Raw genomic sequence first — 19,424 nt, 5'->3', positions numbered from 1 at the left:
TTCAGTCAATGCATTGGCACACAGACCAATGTATAATCTTAGTTCACATTTCTTATCATCGAAGCGACAAAGATAACAACATAATTAAGGAAATGCACTTTTGGCATCAGACACTACCCTTGGGAGTCCCAAGTGGTAAGACCTTGCCATTTGTATTTCCTTGTAACGTGTCATCATCACCATGGCACATACTATTGAAGTGGATAAGTTTAATGGCTTCGGATTTCGTACTTGGCAATCCAAGCATGTGTATTTACTCATGAGAAATAATCTATGGGGTCTAGTGATAGGGAGGCAAACCGAGTCAAGTTTAAGAGAGCTTTAGGAGGAGAGAAATGAAAAAGCCCTAGGTACTATTACATCGGCTTTGGGGGATGAAGTAATTCATAATATTACTAGCATTAGTAATGCCAAAGAGGCTTGGGATGAGTTAGAAAAGATATTCGGAACAAAATCTAAGCATTCCAAGGTTAAATTACTCATGCAAATCTATGGCCTTAAACTAAAACCCAATGAAGATGTAATGAGTCATATCAATAGACATAAGAGCTTGAAGAAGCAACAACTTGTCTCCATTGACAAGAAGTTAGAAGATGAAGTTGGAAGATGACAAGGCTAAGGCCATTTTATTGGCAAGCTGTGACATTCAAGGTTACAATGATTTGGTTAAGTATCTTTCAAATATGGACAATTTATCATTGCATGATATTGAGGCCTCTCTACTGGTGGAGAGGGAGATGAAGGTGAAGAAGGAAGCAGGGACGTCTACATCAAGTAGAGAGGCCTCAATATCATTGCATGATATTGAGGCCTCTCTACTGGTGGAGAGGGAGATGAAGGTGAAGAAGGAAGCAGGGACGTCTACATCAAGTAGTCAAGCATTCATGGGAGGAATCCAATACCTCAAATGGCTACACAAGGACTCAAGTCCACCTATTGTGGCTACAACAACCATGAGGAGAAAGATTACAGGAATAAAGGTAAACCAAAATTCTCTATTTGTCAAAGATTTGGGCATGAAGCAAACAAGTGCTTTCAAAAGAAACAATCTAATTTTGTATCAAATGCACCACCTGATTCATATGACCTCAATGAGGAAAAACTTTTTTAGCCATTGTAATTTGTAAGCTCAATGAGCCAATTTATGTATAACTCCTATACCTTTTGTGGAAAAAACTTGTTTAGCCATTGTAATTTGTAAGCTCAATGAGCCAATTTATGTATAACTCCTATACCTTTTGTGACTCCATGAGCTATGAACAAATGTGGGCACTCAAGGGGGAGTATCCCAAACCCTTTTGTCATAATGAATACACCATTGGTTGAGCCTAGCTTAAGGGGGGGGACACCTACACTTTTGGTGACATAGGCTAATGGTCATGGCCAAAGGGGGGTGTTAAAATAGTTATGCTAGCTATGTGCTTATGAGCACACAATCTCACATTACATAAAGCCAATGGCACCTTTAGAAAGAAAAGGGAATGGTAGAAAGGGTGGTCCAATAGCATTAAACAAAAGTCAAGGTGGTCCAATTAGAACAGGGTGCAATAGCACAAGCCAACAAACAAAAGGTCATTGCTAAATGGCACCAATCATTGTAAAAGTGTAGCAATGTATCTTTCCTATTTAATACGCCATATGAATGAGAAAAAAATCGTGGGTTTGCTATTCTAGTTCTATCTTGCCCATCTATAACCACTATCTCACTATCACTACACAAGCCACCATAGCTATCCTTGCTCACCCAATGCAAGCTCTCATGGTATTTTATCTACTATATTACACGTGAAAATGTCATTTTTGAAGGATTTGATATGAGACATGGTGCTTTTGGTGTGTGTGGGGGGGCACAATGCCATTATCATTTTTGTGGTTCAGATGGCAATAAAGAAAGGGTACAGATCAGCTAAGAAATCCTACAAGAGCATGACATTCCTTTTGGATTCAATTTTATGTCGACAAAGTGCTCGATGGAGGAATGATTTAGCAGTCATAGTATTACAGTAAAAATATTTGAGGATGTGGAAGTTAGACAAAATGCTGAAGGAAAGAAGAAAAAAAGGAAAGCCCTTACACTCAAGGAGATGAAATGTATTGAGCTTCTTCGACTATTCAAGGATCATCTTACAAAATTTACAAGACATAATTTTGTTTACATATGGTAAGCAAACCAGTTCAAGGAGTGCCTTTTCAAGCTCCCTAAAGATGTATTGGTTTCTATCATGAAGTTTGCCAAACATTACTCATTCAAAGAGAAAAGCAAAATCCAATCAGTGCATTGGCATTCCAACCAAGTTACAATCTTTTTCCATATTATATATGTACGTATTACAAGCAATGTCACCAAATAATACCACTTCTATATAACTGATGATAAGTATCACGATACTCTCTTTGTTCAACATTGTTTCCTATTACATCATGAATGGCTAAATATTTGGCTATTATGCTTAAGAAACATTGTTTCCTATTACATCATGAATGGCTAAATATTTGGCTATTATGCTTAAGAAACATTGGGTGTGGTCAAATGGGGCAGCCTCCCAATTTAAAGCCAAGAGGCCTTTCTACTTTATTTCTTGGTATAAAGATGACACATAATTTTTCAGGATCTGGCCATGGGAAAGGAGAGCATGATGGTGTAAGATTAGTACTAAAAGAACACTAACTTATGAACAATTGAAGCTACATAGTGCTATGATACATTGTGCTACTACTGATGTGGTGAAATTTCTACAAGAAAATATGTCAGAAGGGGCTGATGCTACAAACCCCTCAAAGGTTTGTACAATTACTCGAGTATTTTTGGAGATCAAAGTGGATGATGTGGATAGAAGTAATTTCTCAAATTCTAAAGTTGTGCCTTATGCACGTTTTTTGCATTGCATGTTTAGATACTCTATTATTGATGGCAAAGCTTTAAGGTGTATGCAATTCTCATGTTATTTTAGTGCTTGTATGCAAGGCCTTTGGTACATAGTAGGAGCTGCTTGGCTATAGGGATATTACATCTGGTGTTACTCTAGAGTCAACCTCAACTCCTCCATTGATGGGTTGGTATGTACTGTAGAGTCGTTCTTCAGAGGCAAAATTAGCCAATTGAAACCAAACCTCTGAGATCACTCACCATACAGCCAAACAGGCTGGAAGTCAATCTGGCTGAGATGGCTGCAATAGCAGAGCTTCCTCTCCATAGATCTTTTTAAGAACCTTCCATTGACTCAAGTTCAGATGAGGTGTCACTGGTGGCCAGTCTAAGACTCTGTATTATGCTAAATTGGGTCCATAGCCTAGAGTAGGATGGTATGTCCCTAGCTGAACAAATGCACTACCCTCTAAGTTGGCCTCTAAAACACATCCAAACTATAAGTGCATGTGACTTAGGGTTGGTCAAGGGGTAAGGAATTGAATGGCTACTTTTAAAAAAAATGTATTTTTTGGGTGCTAGGGAAACTTGTCCAAAGTGGGTTTTAGATAGTTTTGAACACTTTAGGAAGGGTTGTACATGCACTTTTTTTTTATGTATCCAAGCCCTATTTTGTAGTTAATGCAGATTTTGAAATTTTGGGGTGTTGTACAAGTTGTACCAACGTGATCCCCAGAACCTAAAATGGATATCTAAAGAAGACCTTTTTTTTTGCTATCATTGATTTGCTTTTTGCGGTTTTGGCTTCAATATTTGATATCACACATTATCCAAAAAGAGATGGTGTCAGGATCTTTGAATTTTCCCTAGAACCCCTCTTTGACTTGGGGCCTAAAAGCTTGCACACAGCCAGCCAACTAAAGCTACCAACAACTAGTGGCCCAAATTATAGGGAGATTGAGCCAAGTTAATACACATTATTAGTACTAATGGAAAAACACAAAAAACTTGCAAAATACCAAAATTAATCCATTTTGTAAATCCTACCCAAATCCTTGTCTTTATCCCAAATTCTTTGTGTAAGGAGTCAAAATTGGGATAAGCCCTACGCGTGGAATTTCAGGTCTATTTAACCATATTGATTCGATTTTAAGACAAAGTTACTATTTTCTTCTATTCAAAAATGAAAAATGAACAAAAAATAGAAAATGCAAAAAATTGACCAAAACAAGAATTGTAGAAATTAAAAGACAAACAGTTTCAAGGGTAACAAGAAAACTAAACATAGATTTCTTAAGATAACAAGAATATGCAACAGAAAATAAGAAGAATGCAACAAAATAAAGGGTTTTTTGAGATTTCCTTTCTACTTATTTCTTAAAGAAACTAGAAATATAACAAAATTAAACCATTCACAAGCATTCAAAATACACTATAGCTATGTGGTGGGGCTATTCCTCGGCAATGGGGCATCATTTATGGTATCTCTCTCCTTGCGCCATGGGAAGGGCATAGGAAGCTACTCTTGTCATGGGGCTTTGCCTCACTACCCTCCTCAAGAGCATGTGGAAGCTCAATCGAGAAACCAATATGCCAAGGTATAACACACAAAGCATAGTCAGGTGTGTCACTCACCTCGTGAATGCTTGATCCTCATAGAGGTAGCATCGTGGAAGAAGCACTTGATAGCTCCACCTCCTCGTTGTCGTGCTACAACACACCAATGGAAGCTCCACCCTCCTCACGAAATTTCACACACTCACTCTCGCACATACATGCAAGCGAGTAAATGTGCAGAGATTGAAGTCTATGCAAACAAAAGGAATTGTGACAGGGCTACCAAAATTTAAAGTGGAAGGTATGCAGAAAATATGTGAAGCATGCCAATTCGGGAAGCAAACAAAGCATGTGTTTCCACATAACATATATGTGAGCAGAAATGCACTAGATGTTGTGCATTCAGATATATGGGGTCCTACGAAGACCATATCTATGGGAGGCTGCAGGTATTATGTGACTTTCATTGATGACCACACGAGGAAAGTGTGGGTATATTTCATGAAGGAGAAGAGTGAGGTGTTCACTCACTTTCAGAATTTCAGAGTTCTGGTTGAAAAGCAAACAGGGAAATATGTCAAGTGCCTACGGTCAGATGGAGGGGGAGAATACTTCTCCAATGAGTTCTCTGAATTTTTGAAGAAGAATGGTATTCGGAGATAGTTCACATGCAGATACACTCTGCAGCAAAATGGAGTTGCTGAGCGGAAAAACAGGCACATTGCTGAGATTGCGCGAGCATTGATGGAAGAGAATAATATGCCGCATTGCTATTGGGCTGAGGCTGTTTCTACAGCAATATACATCATGAACAGGACTCCAACTGTAGCCATACATGATGTAACTCCAGAGGAGAGGTTTACTGGCAGAAAACCAGATTTGTCTCATCTGAAAGTTTTTGGATGCATTGCATATGTGCATGTGCCAGATGAGCTGAGAACTAAGCTGGATCCGAAAGCTAAAAAATGTGTGTTTATTGGATTTCCCTTGAGCAAAAGGGATACAGGTGTTATAACCCTGCTACACGTGAGTTGAGGGTAAGCAGGGATGTTGTCTTTGATGAGATGAGCAGCTGGTATGCTGCTGAAAAAGAAGGTGTTGGGGATGATGTGAGTGGAAGTGTGGTTGCACAGAATGCAGGTCAGCAATCACAGTCTTTGAGTGGACCAGGAGAGTCCTCATCTAGTGGGTCTATTGATAGACCATGGAGTGGTAGGCTGCATCATAATACCAATCCTGCAAATGTGATTAGTACATCACGTAAAGGAAAAGAGAAAGTGGTTGAGCCCCTTGGTATGCCTGACATTTCTGCAGGGCATTCTCATGTTGATGGAGAGTCTAGTGGCTCAGATATGAGCCTTGATGAGGAGCTTGGGATCCCAGCTATGAGAACACCTGGTGTAAAGAAGGCTATGGAAGCCATGAATGAGAAGCTGCGAAGATCTGGGAGAGTGAGAAATCCTGTGCAGAGATTTACCTATGATGGTTATGTGGCACATCACTATGCATATATGGCAAAGGTTGTGCAGGTTGTTGAGCCCACATGCATTGATGAGGCTGTTGGAAATGTGTGTTGGGAGAAAGCTATGGATGAGGAGATGGATGCACTATATGGAAATGAAACTTGGGATTTAGTGCAATTGCGTGAAGGCAAGAAAGCCATTGGATGCAAGTGGGTGTACAAAGTTAAACATAATAGTGATGGAAGCATAAACAGATACAAGGCTAGATTGGTAGCCAAAGGATATGCGCAGACATATGGGATTGATTATGAGGAAACTTTTAGCCCAATTGCCAAGATGGCAATAGTGAGAGTTGTGATAGCAGTGGTTGCGTCAAAGCAATGGTCTTTACATCAGATGGATGTAAAGAATGTATTCTTGCATGGGGATTTGCAAGAAGAGGTGTATATGTTGTGCAGCCACCTGGTTATGAGGATGTGGGTCACCCCGAGCATGTTTGCAGGTTGAAGAAAGCCTTGTATGGCTTAAAGCAAGCACCAAGAGCATGGTCTAACAAGATTTCTGAATATCTTGTCACTATTGGCTTTCATGTAGCCAATGCAGATTTCTCATTGTATGTGAGACATGGTGATAGAGGAGTTGTGCTTGTTGTCATCTATGTAGATGACTTGATTGATGCAGAGATCTTTGATGTAAAGATCTTGCTTAGACAGAAGTTTGAGATGAAGGATCTGGGGGAGCTCAGATATTTCTTGGGCATTGAGGTGATTAGGTCACCACATGGTATTGGATTACTGCAGAGACAGTATGGCTTGGACATGTTGTCCAAGTATGGTATGACAGGCTGTAAGCCTATTTCTGTGCCATTGGATCAAAATGGCAAGTTGAGTGCAGATTCAGGAGAGATCTTGGAGGATCCTACTATGTACAGACGCATAGTAGGAAGTTTGATCTACATGACGATCACCAGACCAGATTTGAGCTATGCTGTTGGGTTGGTGAGTCAGTTTATGCAGGTTCCACGGAAACCGCATTTGGATGCAGTGAGACGCATAATGAGGTATGTGAAGTCTACTTTGCATTGTGGACTATTCTATGAGACTGGGACAAAGATATGTGTACATGGGTACATAGATGCTGATTGGGCTGGTAGTATCTCAGACAGAAGATCTACCAGTGGATTCATGTTTTCTTTGGGGAGTGCTGCTGTGACTTGGAGCAGCAAGAAGCAACCTACGGTTGCTCTATCCAGTACAGAGGCCGAGTACAGAGGAGCTGCTATGGCAGCATGTGAGGTAGCTTAGTTGAGAAAGCTACTAGCAGATTTGGGTCTATCAGTGGATAGACAAGTTGTCATTTTTTGTGACAACATTAGTAGTATACAGTTGGCCAGGAACCCAGTCTTTCATGCTCGTACAAAGCATATAGAGGTCCACTACCACTTCATCAGAGAGAGGGTCTTGGCAGGAGACCTTGACCTTGTTTATGTCAGCACAGAGGATCAGGTAGCTGACATCTTCACCAAAGCATTGGGTACAGAGAAGCTCCGCAGATTCAGGGCTTCGCTTGGTGTACATGAGATGGAGTTGAGCTCGAGGGGGAGTGTTGAGATATCGAGCTCGTCTAGTGAGGCGGTGGCCACTGATGACCCGCCTGGGGGATAGGCCCCACACTTACACCACTGGCATGGTTGGTGAGATCTTGGGTGATATGCGGCCAGTGGGATGACAGGCTGTGTGACAGCCATTCTAGAGACTGGCATAGTTATAGCGCCAGCTCATTTAGTCGGGTTCACACTATAGAGAACCCGTGTATGTATTGGTTGAGTATCTTTCATATTATGTGTACTCTTATCTTGTATATGGTGTATTGAGTGTTGAGTGAAGAAGAAGAAGATTTTCAGCCTCTCACCTTGTGTGTTCTCTATTAGGGTTTTGTGAGTGTGTGTGTGTGCTTGCAAGAGCTCAAGCTCTCTTCCCCCCTGCATCTTTTCAGAAACACCCCCCAAGATAGGCTAATTAGGAAATATAGTGCATACAATTTTCTAGTAGGAAAATTTTCCTACATAGGAAAAAAGTTTCCTATGTAGGAAAATTTTTCTACATATGAAAACATTTTCTCATGTAGGAAAATTTCTTATGTAGGAAAATTTGCCTACATAAGAAATTATATAGTGAATACATTGTACCTTTATGTAGGGATTTACAAGCATATTACCACATGCATCTGTGGTGGCACACACCTGCCTTGGAAGTTCAATACATAGCAAGGGCAATGTGTAGACTAGAGTAGAACATAATCATACATGAAGGGTGATAGATGAAACCTCTAAGGGGTCGAGCAAGGAGCTACAGATTGGAGTGTCCTCTATTCACCATATGTTTGAATGTAGACTCCATGCAGATGTTATTCATGGAAACTTCCTAGTAGCACATCCATGGGCATGCACAAAAGCATATGGCAATGACATAGGTATGTCAAAGCCATGGAAAAAGGATATAGCTATACCCGATGTCCGATAACAGATTTTTTTAATCAGATCATCCATAAACAATCACTTATACAACAGGAAATTTTTCTCCAGAAAACATTTCTTTATTTATATAAAAGTTGCAATATGTACATAGAGCAGCTCGGCTCTAGAATTCAAAATCTCCTCGCGAGTCGCATAAGACGACGATACTGGTGGGCCATAGCCATGCCCTGATACAAAGTTCACTTAATGATAAGGGAGCTATTATTTTCTCCTTAGGAATGAAACAACTAAGGAGTTTGTAGACTTGGCATGAAACTCTGAAATTCCGAGGCGTCGAATGATATAGAATGACGCCACGCACCATTTTCAGCTTTAACAGAATCATTACCAATGAGAGGTTCTGCCACACAGCATTGCACGGCAGTCGCAAGAGGCATGGACATACTGCCCTGCAAACCACTTATATTGTTGTCTTTCCGCTGGGTTAGGAAAGTATAAATCCTCAAAATGGCATGCGAGTCTTGCTCAGCTTGTTCGAGTTGAAGCGGAAGAAATGAGATGCTCGAAGGCGAACGCAGACATATCTTGAGACTGGGTGAGGTCGAGAATACCAGATAAATAGGGAACTTCCATCTATAAAAATAATTTCTTTGATTAAAAATTCTTCATTAAAGAAGCTTACGGAATGAAAATACATTATGAAAATGCTTTTTTTGAGTTTTTTATTATCCATTTCTGATAAGAAATTGTTTATCCTTATTAGCTTTCAACAAAGCTCTAATACCAATTGTGAGGTCCCTCTGCCCCCTCCGCGCATCACCGGGCTCCCGGTAGCTAACAGCGGAAGCAGCCCCCTCATGCGCGAGGTAGGGTTTCTCACTCGAGGTCTCACCCACGAATGTTCGGGCACGAGACTAGGCTGGTGGTCACTCCGAAAACTGAAACCGAGAAAATTTCCCATGCCCGAAAAGCGGGGACGATTCCACCTTTTTGAATTTTCTTAACGAATTTTTCTAACAACATCAAAACCTAAACTATCCTTCACTTAAATAAACCAGATAGAAGGAAACTATTGCTGATATAATTTGATCATCTAAGCAATTCAATGCTTTTTTCCTAATCAAGATTAGGCACAACCATTTATCCACTCAATTGAGAAATTTATCAAGGAATTAACTAACTACTCGAATCCTAGTGTAATCCTAAGATTTTTCAGTTTGATTATTAAAACTCCACTGATTCCAGCCTAACCCTATCTGGCCCATGGGTTAGCCACCACCCTACCACTGGAATCGGTAGAACCAAGCAAGTACTCACCCACCCATAATTGAATGCCTTTCTTAAATTTAGCTTTAGAAAACAGGTATGCACACACTCCTCTTTAAAACTTTAATATAAAAATAATCCATTGACAAAAGAGATATGGTCATATATTTCATAACTCAAAATTTTCATTCAATCCCTTGTTTCACAAAAAGAGTACCACTCTGGACTCTCCATTAGGACCAGCTGGTCTCAGCAACGAGATCCAGTAACAGATTACAATAATCATTTCGTCATATATATATCTTTCATGACATACGCATGGTTGTCCTAAGCACCGCGAGCCCGTGCATCGCTTAGTCAGAACCCTCCAAGATCCTCCTGAGGAGGATTAAAGAGAACCCTCCAGGATTCTCCTTAGGAGGATTAAAGAGAATCCTTATTTAATTATAAACACTCTATATGCATTTAATTATGCATAAAATTTAATTCTGATAAAAGTCACACTTTTATCATCATAAAAATCATTTATGATGAAAATCACTCTTTTAACATGAAAGAATTTCTTTCATGCATATGTTTATGCATACAAATCATTTATGAAGAAAATCACTCTTTTAATATAAAAGAATTTCTTTTATGCATCCATTTATGCATAAAAAATCATTTATGATGAAAATCACACTTTTAATATAAATTTTTTTATGCATATATTTATGCATACAAATCATTTGTGATGAAAATCACTCTTTAATATAAAATAATTTCTGTTATGCATCCATTTATGCATAAAAATCATTTATGATTAAAATCACACTTTTAATATAAAAAAACCTTTTATGCATATATTTATGCATACAAATCATTTATGATGAAAATCACTCTTTTAATATAAAAGAATTTCTTTTATGCATAAAAATCATTTATGATGAAAATCACACTTTTAATATAAAAAATCCTTTTATGCATATATTTATGCATACAAATCATTTATGATGAAAATCACTTTTTTAATATAAAAGAATTTCTTTTATGCATCCATTTATGCATAAAAATCATTTATGATGAAAATCACACTTTTGATATAAAAAAATCTTTTATGCATATATTCATGCATACAAATCATTTATGATGAAAATCAATCTTTTAATATAAAAAAATCTTTTATGCATATCAATCATTTATGATGAAATCACTCTTTTAATATTAAAAAAATCTTTTATGCATATAAATCATTCATGATGGAAATCACTCTTTTAATATAAAAGAATTTCTTTTATGCATCCATTTATGCATAAAAATCATTTATGATCAAAATCACACTTTTAATAAAAAAAATCTTTTATGCATACAAATCATTTATGATGAAAATCACTCTTTTAATATAAAAGAATTTCTTTTATGCATCCATTTATGCATAAAACTCATTTACGATGAAAATCACACTTTTAATATAAAAATAAAAATTTCAATATACTTCCTTCTATGCATAGAATTTAATTCTAAAGAAAGTAACAGTATTTTAATAAAATATTTTTAGTATGCATTTTTGTATACTTAGGATGAAAAATAACACTTTAAGAATACATATACGATGGAAATTACTCTTTTGAATTAAAAAAGGAAAACTTATTTTATATAATTTTAGAAAATTTTGCCATAACCTCCTTTGTATGGCTAACCATTTTTCAATTTTTAACTCTCTAAAATTAATTAGAATTTCACCAAGATTATTTAAATCATTCTAATGTAGACATTTTCTACTTATTTAAGAGAACATTATGAAAAACATTTTCTACTTATTTAAGAGAACATTATGAAAAACTTGATTTTATCCCTTAATCATTCATCTAGGATAAAGAATGGTTGGATTTACTAAAGAAGAGAGGGGAATGCCTTTTTTCAATGAGGCATAACATCATATTCATATTAGAGAAGACAAAAATCATAAAAAACTATAAAATGAAATAGAAAAGAGAAGAATCTCCAACTTACAAGGAGAATTTGAGAGCTTTCCTTTGGCTTGATGGTTTGAGGGATCTACTCTTGTTTGAAACAAGAGTGGCCACCAATCTTTAGAAGAGGGAAGGTCAAAAACTAATGAACTATGAGTAAATTCACACTTTTTAGCTCTTGGGAGAAGTACCTAGGGTAACAGTGCAAAAACACTATTGAGCTTCAGCAAAGGGGAAGGCTTCTATTTATAGGAAAAAGTGAGCTTCTAACTAAGCCAACTATTTCTAGAATTTTTCAGATCAGTTTGGTCAATTTTTGACCATTTTTGGGTCAGTTTAGTCCACTTTTTGGATCTAGTTCAAACAGGAGAGAAGAGAGATAAAACTATCTCATTATTTGGGAGTTTAAAACTCTCCCACATATGTGAAATAGGTTCCTCCTTCATGAGGGAAATTCCCCCATACTGAGGTGTCAAAAATGCATCATTTCTTCTAAATATTTCTCTTTTTTAACTATTAACCTTGTCCCTTGTCCTTAGTCAAAAATGCATCATTTCTTATAAATATCTCTATTTTTTAACTATTAACCATGTCCTTAGTCAACTCTTCATCTTATGTGAGTATTTACTCATTTTTAGGGGATTTTTCTTTTTTTCTTCCATTTATCTCCTCCCTACATTTGGATGAATCTTATTGGTCCATAGAAACCTTAGTTTAAAATTTCAAAAAAATCTTAACCCCTAGGATAAGGCCTCTTAAACAGATTATACTTAATTTCTAATGCACCTTCTGAAAATCTTTTTTAACTTTTATTTTAGGAAAATTTATTTTAATAAGATGAGATATTTTTCTATCTAAAAATATTTAAAAATTAAATTACCACTCTCTAGAAGATTTTCTCTCTCTAGGCCAAAATTGGTAGAAATAAGATCTTTTATATTTCTGACGAGGGATTTGATTACAGGGGAAGATGCTGGACATCTTGAGAGGTTGGGGAGGAATCTTACACTCATCTTCTTTGGGTAGTTTGCCTCTATACCTTTGTAACTTTTGTTGCTGATACCTCCAAGGGAATGGGTATTCAAATCAGGAATTTCCTCATCATAAGCTGTGTAATGCAAAAATACCCTGCCCTCAATGCCCATAACCCTGGTCCATATCCAAATATACGTAAATCTTTTATCTTCTCCCATCAACATGATCTTCTGTGTGTTATGTTGTATATTTGAATATCCTAAGTATGCTGACAAAACTTTCAAGGCCATTAATGGAATACGTGGATCATTTGAATATTTTGAATGGCAAATGATCAACTCGTTTGGAGGTATCCTTGAAATATACTGGACCAGGGTTGAATCTCTACTAACAAAAGTATGTGTACCTCCACCTCGGTAGAGGAACCCATCTTCGTCTGCTATCTCAAGCTGTAAAGAGAAAAAAATATAATTACCTTTACAAAAATAAATCTTGAAAAAAATAGATTTTGAATTAATTCTTATAATTACCTTCTTGTTCTCATCTTCAACAAGTCTCTTATCCTCCCTGTTGAAAGATGTAATCGTGGTGTTGTGTGTTGTGGAAAAGCACCCTAAAGGTGCAAGATATTGTGGCAAGATAGGAATGCCACATGTAATATTGAATGGTGTGTGAGTGTTGACCAAAAGAGTGGAAAAGGAGTTGCCACATGGATAATGATGTGTAAAGTGGGATAAGGCGGCTAGAAAGCCTATATCATTGTATGGTTCATTGTGATATGCAATAGAATAGAGATCAAGTGTTGAGTGTGCAATCGCTCTCTCTCTCTCTCATGGAGTGCTTAGTGTGGTTTAATCCACCTTAATTATGTTGCTTAATCATTGTCTATCACCATGATCAATCCCATTTTAGGATTGTTAACATGGTATCATAGCTTGGGTGGGCTCTTGGTCATGGTGAATATTTATGTATAGTTTTTCTTGGTTATGAGTTCTTTGATTAAGCATTATTTTCAGTTATTATGGAAAAAAAAAATTATGCACACTCATATTATCATTTGGATTTGCATTTGTGAGGATTTGAGAGGAGATTTGCAACAAGGAGGTTACATAGAAGCTGCCCAAGAGAGTTGCAAATGGGATTTTTGCAACATGGAAAGCTTGCTCGTCATCATGGAAGCTGAAAATGGAGATTTCAGCATTATGAAGGCTATGGAGTCTTCATCATCGTCAAGGAGAAGTTGCCAAGAAGAGATTTGTGAAGGTATTTTGGATTTTACCTCATTAATTTTTTGGTTTAAACATGGAAGAATGCTCAATGTAAAGAAGGGTTGCTCATTTATGGGATGAGTGAATCCCATAGCTCTTGCAAGTTGGCAAAGATCATATGTGGAGGTGAAAGGCTTGTACAAGCAAGAGGAAAGCATTGTGGGCAAGAAAAAGAGCCCATGAATGTACACATCAAATGGAGGGATGTGCTGATTTGCTCATAAAAGATGAGCAATGTTTGGTGGAAGCAAGAAGAAGCTTTTACAAGGTATATCATGTAAGATTTCTTGTGAGAAATCTTGCATAGAAGCACCCTTGGAAATGGATGCATGCAAAGAAGGGCATGCATATTGGAGCTCAATGGTGAGCTCATGTGGCCATAATGGCCATATTGATAGCTATGTTTGAGACAAGAATATGGAAGTCAAGTGGGGAGCAGCAAATGCCGATAGAAACCTATGGAGGAGTGTAGTAACCTATGGAGCAGAGAGCCTGTAGCAAACTGAGGAAACAATTCTTACACGAGAAATGTAGAAAAAAAAATGCGGTAGAGCGTAGTTGAGAGTAGAAAAATTTTGCAAAAATAGTCGGCCACATTGGAAAGTGCGCTAGGGTGGTGCTAACGTGTCCGATTGTATGCAAAGAGGAAGTGGGCAAAAGCGAACAACACTAGAGAGTGCAACCGCAGGTCATAATCCAAGAAGACGACTAACAGGAGCCCATAGTAGCGACGACGAGCACAACTCATGGAGGAACTACAGAGTAGTAGATATAGTATGAGAGCGAAGGTGCAAAGCAAATCAAAAGCTTTCCATGGGATCTTCAGAAAAACGAGGAGAGATGGAAGAGCATCATAGGTTAACGTGACAAAACTTAGAACCTTGGCTATGATAGTGGTCACAACAACAGAGAGCTAGAGAGGCAAAATGAGCAGGTCGTGAAGAGCTAGCAAAATTAGCAGAGATGAAGTAAAGTCTGCAACACAGACAATTGGCAATGAGCGATGAATAGTCAATGCAAAAGATAAAGAGGCGACAGTCCTGACGAAACAATAGGCTCAGCTGGGTGAATGGTCACAGAGTAGTCTTGGTGGTGATGGCTGCAAAAACCACATGAGGAAGAAGATGACCCTAGGCTGCAAAAACCACATGAGGAAGAAGATGACCCTAGGCTACAATGGAGAGCACATTCAACGCAACCTGCAGCATTTGCATTGAATGACGGGTAGAGAAAATGCCACGGGCGTAGCCAGCAAGATTCGATTTTTTTCCTTTTAAAGGATTGAGACCCTTAATTCATATAAGGGTAGATTCACACCAAACTCTTTTTTTGGGACCTCAATACCATGTTCATATGGAACATGCACTTTAATTCACACACATGGGGCCCCGGATGCAGCCAAAAAAAAAATGTAAGTCACGCACATGTGAGTTCCCTACCCTTGCCTTGATGCATAAAATGGATATGTATTTTTTTTTGTTCTCACCCGTAATTGATTATGGATAACAGTACTCGAGCTTGTGTGCTCAAAACGAGAATATTTTGTAATAATCACCCATGGTATGAGGGTAACCATACCCGAGCTCACCGAGAAGCTCAAAATGGTTGTCATGATGTGTGCACGAGCAATGCACGTGTGAGGTGCATGCGCTTGGGTTGATTCCCACCCGAACTTCTACGTTCAAATCGGACTCAGTGGCTCCACTGTGAGCGAGTCGGCTCAAAATGGACTTGGTGTCTAAGATGATAGACATGCGCACACATGTTTGGTTGATGGACACTCCAATGTATCATTGAGGGGGAGTGTTAAGAGGTAGCAATTGCGGTTGTGCAATGCTACATTGATATGGGTGATGGGTGATGGGTGAGTTGTGGAACACCTCGATTAAGAGGGGGTGTTGAAAGATGTCATCGTGGTGTTATGTGTTGTGGGAAAGCACCCTAAAGTTGTAAGATATTGTGGCAAGATAAGAATGCCACATGTAATATTGAATGGTGCGTGAGTATTGACCAAAAGAGTGGAAAAGGAGTCGCCACATGGATGATGATGTGTAAAGTGGGATAAGGCTAGAAAGCCTATATCATTGTATGGTTCATTATGATATGAAATAGAATAGAGATCAAGTGTTGAGTGTGCAATCTCTCTCTCTCTCTCATGGAGTTCTTAGTGTGGTTTAATCCACCTTAATTATGTTGCTTAATCATTGTCTATCACCATGATCAATCCCATTTTAGGATTGTTAACACTCCCACAAGTCAATTGAACCTTGTAGAGAAATTTCTTCTTCTGAGCATGGAATCTTTGGTTTCTCTCTTCCCATATTAGAGATTCCCATCCTTTGTTGAATAGCAAAAAACTCTTCTTCTATGGGAAGAGTGTTACCTTGTTCTTCAATCTTTTTACAACACATATCTATAGCTCTGGGTGCAGTAATAAAGCTGCTCTCTGATGTTTTTGTATCAAGCACTAGAAATTCATCCACTTCATCTTGATCTAAAAAATATGAGGCAACTTGACATGCATTAGCTATTAATCCAAGACAATAGTCTTCTCTTAAATTTAAAAGTTTCTGAATATCTATAAGCAATAGAAAATCCTTGTCCTCCTTGAGTGGAAAGGATGGAAGGCATGGGAGAGTGATATCCTTCTCTGAAACCTGTATAGAAACATCCTTTTCTGCTGGCAAAATTAAACTTGCTTTAAGATCTACATCATCAAAATATTTACTCAATATTTCTTATTGTTCCTTATCTATGATCATTTCTACATCATTCATTTCTTCATGATTTTCAATATCACTTAGAAATGCCGCAGACTGCACAACAGAAGTGTCAGGACTCCTATTTCCTGAATCTTCTATAGCTGCTTGTGCATGTGGATAGAAAAGGAATGCTACATGATGTTGCAGGAGCCTGCACTTTCTATTGTGTAGGCTACATGGATTCATAGTGACCTACAGATGATCTAGAAGTACATCATATTTCTTTTGCAATCTGGCCTTTTCTAAAGATGCATTTGCCAAACTACTGAGATGATCAAATTTTCCACCATCAATATCTATAGCACCATCAGTAGTAGTAGTCAACGCAAGGAAAGCTTCCAGTTCTTCTTCATAGTACACATTGAAATGATCAATGATTGACTGAACACAAGTCAAAACTAACATTGAACGATTTTCTTTAAGACAGAAACAAGTCTTGTGCACGTGTTGTTTGAAGAAAGTCAATGAGCTTCTCTTCTGAAGGGGTTTCCTCTACCACATGAATGCCTTCATCACTTGAACCCATTTCAAGATGTATTGAAACAGTTATATGAGCTAAATATTTTTAAAAAATATAGTTTTTAAGGTCTACAAGAATGACGTGATTTCGTGAATCCACTGTAGTCGAAACCCTATGTAAGCGCCGTCTTTCCATGTGAAGATACTATCATAAGAAGATGTTGAAGGAGCCTTGCAAGTGATCTGAAGGAACCCAAAAACCTTGCAAGTGATCTAAAGAAACCCAAAAGCCCTTTGGAAGTATGGCACGATAAGAACACTTTCTGTATTCACGTCGTGAAACCCAAAAGGCCTTTGGAACTACAACGTGATAATAAGAACACTCTATTTGTTGCACTTTTTGTATTCGCGTCGTGTTTCTATTCGTAGGGAAGCTAGGGCAACAATGGCTACTAGGGAAATTGGGAGTGGGAGAAGAAGGGTAATTGTGGCAATTAGGGAAATTGGGCGGAAAACAAGAGTAAATAGGGCAAGTAGGGGAATTGGGAATTGGAGCGATTGGAGCAAATTTATGGCGAATAATTTTTTTAAAAATGACCCCGACATATTTATAAATCCGTGATGTCTGACAATCCACACGTGCGAGCCATGCGGCGTACCTCTACACATGCAAAACATGTGCCACACATGTGAGGCATATGTGTGGCTACACAAAAATCATGACACATGTGGCTTGCACGTATGGCTAACAGTATATCGCCATGTGTTAGTATGATGCACGTGTGGCCCACCGATATAATGCCATGTGCGTCAATATCGCCATACGGAGTACACATGGCCTGTGTACAGCCATGTCATCGCTCGAGAGCCTATAAATGAATGAGTCGATTTTTTTTTATTTTTTTCCCCGCCTGGAAAGACAATGTGAGTCCTACTTTTCCTCCCTTGCCTTGTTTTACTTTGGATTACTTTTCCTTGCCTTGCTTTAGATAATGCAGGTAAACGCAACCGTCCTCTTTGGATTGCCCTTTGCGCGCCATCATTCCATTTGGTAAGAGCACTCTATTCTATCAATGTCTAGCACATTATTTGCATAATCTAAATACTTTTATCCACATCAATATAAATATATAACCCTACCCATCATTAAAAATGTGAAAAATGGATCAAATGTCACTAGATGGAAAGACAGTACGGTTGAGAACAAATCGATCGAGAGTGGATTGCCCTTCTATGCTCCGTCTTTCCATCATGTCAGAATTACTTCATTTTCCACTTTTTCAATGATGGATTCTTTATTTGTTGGTATATATTATTTCTTGTTCTTGCTTTGTAATTGGAATGTGAAAAAGGAATCATATCTGACTAGATGGAAAGACAGAGCGCGGAAGAACAATCGATCGAGAGTGGATAGTCCTTCTACGCTCCGTCTTTCCATCATGTCAGAATTGCTTTATTTTTCACTTTTTCAATGATGGATTAATTATTTATTGGTATATATTCTTTCTTGTTCCTGCTTTGTAATTGGAATGTGAAAAATGGATCAAATCTGACTAGATGGAAAGACGATGTGGTTGAGAACAATCGGTCGAGACTGGATTGTCCTTCTGCTCTCCGTCTTTTCATCAGGTCAAAATTGCTCCATTTTTCACTTTTTTAATGATGGATTCCTTATTTATTGATATATATTCTTTCTTGTTCTTGCTTTGTAATTGGAATGTGAACAATGGATCAAATTTGACTAGATGGAAAGATAGAGTGCAGAAGAAGAATTGGTCGAGAGTGGATTGTCCTTCTACGCTCCATCTTTCCAGTATGTTTGAATTTCTCCATTTTTTCCATTTTCAATGATGGATTCCTTATTTATTAGTATATATTCTTTCTTGTTCTTGCTTTGTAATTGGAATGTGAAAAATGGATCAAATCTGACTAGATGGAAATGCAACATGGTTGAGAACAATCGGTCGTCGAGAGTGGATTGTCCTTCTACACTCCGTCTTTCCATCAAGTCAGAATTGCTCCATTTTCCACTTTTTAAATGATGGATTCCTCATTTATTGGTATATAGTCTTTCTTGTTCTTGATTTGTAATTGGAATGTGAAAAATGGATCAAATGTGACTAGATGGAAAGACGGCGTAGTTGAGAACAATCGGTCGAGAGTGGATTGTCCTTCTGCGCTATGATGGATTCCTTATTTATTGGTATATATTCTTTCTTGTTCTTGATTTTTTGTAATTGGAATGTGAAAAGTGGATCAAATGTGACTAGATGGAAAGACGGTGCAGTTGAGAACAATTGGTCGAGAGTGGATTGTCCTTCTGCACTCCGTCTTTCCATCAGGTCAGAATTGCTCCATTTTCCACTTTTTAAAATGATGG

The sequence above is a fragment of the Cibotium barometz genome, chromosome 33 (assembly GCF_041138505.1).
Source record: "Cibotium barometz isolate CiBa-2024 chromosome 33, ASM4113850v1, whole genome shotgun sequence".
NCBI classification, from domain to species: domain Eukaryota; kingdom Viridiplantae; phylum Streptophyta; class Polypodiopsida; order Cyatheales; family Cibotiaceae; genus Cibotium; species Cibotium barometz.
This window is presented reverse-complemented; position numbering follows the sequence as displayed.